This window comes from Puntigrus tetrazona, chromosome 14, assembly GCF_018831695.1.
Source record: "Puntigrus tetrazona isolate hp1 chromosome 14, ASM1883169v1, whole genome shotgun sequence".
Taxonomy (NCBI): domain Eukaryota; kingdom Metazoa; phylum Chordata; class Actinopteri; order Cypriniformes; family Cyprinidae; genus Puntigrus; species Puntigrus tetrazona.
This window is the reverse complement of record NC_056712.1, coordinates 5,193,499-5,196,444: the sequence shown is the minus strand read 5'-3', so window position 1 is coordinate 5,196,444 and position 2,946 is coordinate 5,193,499. Positions and strand designations below refer to the sequence as shown.

At 38.5% G+C, this 2,946-nt stretch overlaps 1 protein-coding gene across 2 annotated transcripts in view; it reads right to left on the bottom strand.

Annotated features, from left to right (window-relative positions):
• gria3b (glutamate receptor, ionotropic, AMPA 3b) overlaps window positions 1-2,946 on the bottom strand; it is a 94,770-nt gene continuing 91,824 nt past the window's right edge. For both annotated transcript variants that reach the window (XM_043257020.1, XM_043257021.1), the window contains exon 16: window positions 1-1,482. The gene's annotated coding sequence lies outside the window, so the exon portion shown is untranslated. The remainder of the gene's footprint in view (window positions 1,483-2,946) is intronic.

The following is a 2,946-nucleotide window of genomic DNA, read 5'->3' as shown; positions in this document are numbered from 1 at the left end:
TACAGTTTTTTTGTTTGTTTTTATTTACAAAATGTATTAAAATTCTTTGTACAAGGCCTCACTATCAGGGCTCGGGGGAACGACAGCCACGCATGCACGTCTTACATCAGCCTGCCGCCCGGTCTCACATCCTCTGGGCTGAAGTGCAGTTTTACAGGTTAGGAACAGGTCAAGATACGAAAGCTGAAACCCACTTTCTACCGACCCTCTAGAATCTAATGGAAGTCGCAGGGCTTTACTTGGCAATCACAAGTTTTCGCATGCAGATAGAAAATTTGGGAATTCAGTCACTCGCTTGTGAATCCTCCGCTAGAAATGTACAGATTTGTTTTTCCACGTTTGTAGTCTTTTAAAAGCTTTTCGTTATAAAACTATCTGTCCATGGTCACGGGACGGGCCAGACCCTCGGTCCCATGGAGTCACAGTTTGTTTTCCTTCTCTCCAACGCAAAAATGTCACAGCAAAATGTAAATGTGCTAGCTTCCCATTAGCTCCTTTTATAAATCTATTGTAAATGTTATTAATCCTAGTCTCGTTTGCTAAATAATTCACCAAACACTAATAATGCTCGTCAAATAAAACTAAATCTCAAAGCTTGATTTCATGTGCGAATTATATTCGGAAAACCGTGAGGTAATCAAATACTACGTCGTAAAAGCCATGTCCTTTTGTGAATTGCGGTTTATCTACATTAATGTGATCCGTTTTATAGCTTCAGTTTCTTGTACAGTATGCTGTGATAACTACAAAATCTTGGAAGTTCATGTCTGTAAGTACATGTGTGTGTGTGTGTGTGTGTGTGTGTGCAAATGAATGAAATCGTGTGGCGATTTTTGGTTTTTTTTTTGAAGCTCGCGTGTGAGAACACCATTATTGAAGGTCAAATGGGGTTTATAGCTTCTGAACTTCCAGCTGAACTTCGGAGAAATATAGATCAGACAAAAGAAAAGCACACGATATACTGCAACATATCCGACCGACTCACAAAGATCCTGATCCGGAATTGAAACGATCCATAATCTGATAAATTAATACACCGATTGAACGAGTGTGAAAGCAAATTTACAGTATTACAAGCGTTTGCTCGACCGCCGGGTCCCACAAAGTCCAGAGAAGACGTCTCAAGTCCGATCGGCTCGTTCGGTGTGCTAAGATCGCAAGTGATGGCTTTATTTCTCTCTGTCCGTGGAGTTTTTATTTCACAGATATGATGATGGTGGTGGAGATGTTTGAGTGATTGGAGCGATGCGATGCTTCTGCAGTGAGTTTGCATCAGTGTGTTACTCTGAATATTCCATAAGGCACTGAAGAAATCGATTCCAATTCTTGCGCCGGTCCAGGCGGGCCGTGGTCTTGTGTGAGCGTGCTGTGTCGGCTGGAGATGATGTGTATGGAGAGAGGGGGCGAGAGGGGCAGAAACCCCCGCTGAAGATCCAGCCGGCTCTGTAAGGTGTCACACCACGCTGCCAGACTACTGCCGCTCTGCAAACACACACACACACACCCATCAGAGAGGATCGCACGGTGGGAAAACGGTTTGTTTCTACCTCGTGTTTTCACCAATCCTCTGAGCTCTTCAGCTGCTGTGAAATGTTAAATGGTTAAACATTTGAAATGCGCAAGCTCGCAGGAACGTGCAGCAATGATAGTGAAAAATCGGATATATTCACGGAATTATGCCGATCATACTTCACACCAACCTTTAAAGAAAGACATAGAAATAGTTTTTTTTTCCCTCTCAGATTAGCACCTAATTATGGAAGCCGTTTCCGCCACTGAGTAATTGTACAATTTTTTATCTCAAAATGCAGAGAAATAAACTCACTACTGCGACTTCTAAAGTCAGAATTATGAGAACATAGCCCCCCCCCAAATTCTGAGATATAACATTGCAATTCTGACTTTCTAACTGGCATTGCATGTTTATATCACGCAATTCAGACTTTCTTTTTTGCTAATTCATACTTTATAACTAACAATTACAAGTTTATATTTCTCAAGTCTGAGAAAAAAATCTGAATGTTTGTATTATGCAAAAAAATCTGAGTTGTGAGATAAAAGTTGCAATAAAAAATGTTATTCAGTGGCAGAAACTGGCTTCCATACCTCACCCAATTCTCATTACTTTGAGGTGAAAATATCGACGTATACAAGATCAGTTTTTCTTCACTCAATTAAAAGATAAGAATAAAGACTTCTACATTACTGCAAAAAGGTTCCATAAATGCTGTTACTTAGAACTTTCTATTGATCGAAGAAAATGGTTACTGCAAAGTACAACTGTTTTTAAAAGTGATATTAAAAAAGTGTTTGTTCTGCACCAAATCAACTATCTTGAAATATGTAGTAACATTAGAGTAATGGCTGCCGAAAAAGCTTTGCTTCACAGGAATAAACGACATTTTAAAATGCATTAAAAAAAACGGTTCACTGTAATACTGTGAAATGTTATTACTTTTTTTTTTCTTCTGTATTTTTTTATCAAATAAATGTGAGCATAAGGGACTTTGATGAGTATGGTGTGCATATTTATTTTAAGCATTTTTTTCCCTTCTGGATTTATGAATAAAACAAAACCAATCATTTTGTATGGCCAGGATGAATTTCATTATTTCAGTGCTTCTGAATTTAATGCCACAATGCAAAACATATTAGTATCTCTGAAATTAGCTTTGCATTCCGAATACAATTTCTCTCTCGGTTTCAGAGTGAAATATAACCAAGTCTTGTTTTACGGAGACTCCAAGATGAATGTGTAGGGAAAAAAAGTGTCAAAATGTGTTTGGATTTGATATAATACTTTAGATGATGATAATAATAATAACTGGTCTGTTCCTGGCCCATTTCTGCTGTATTGGTTTGGTTTTTACCAAATATTTTCTCAGGGCCAAAAGATACGCATGTAGTACATGGATATCTCTGACTACTTTCTGCCAGAGTACAAAT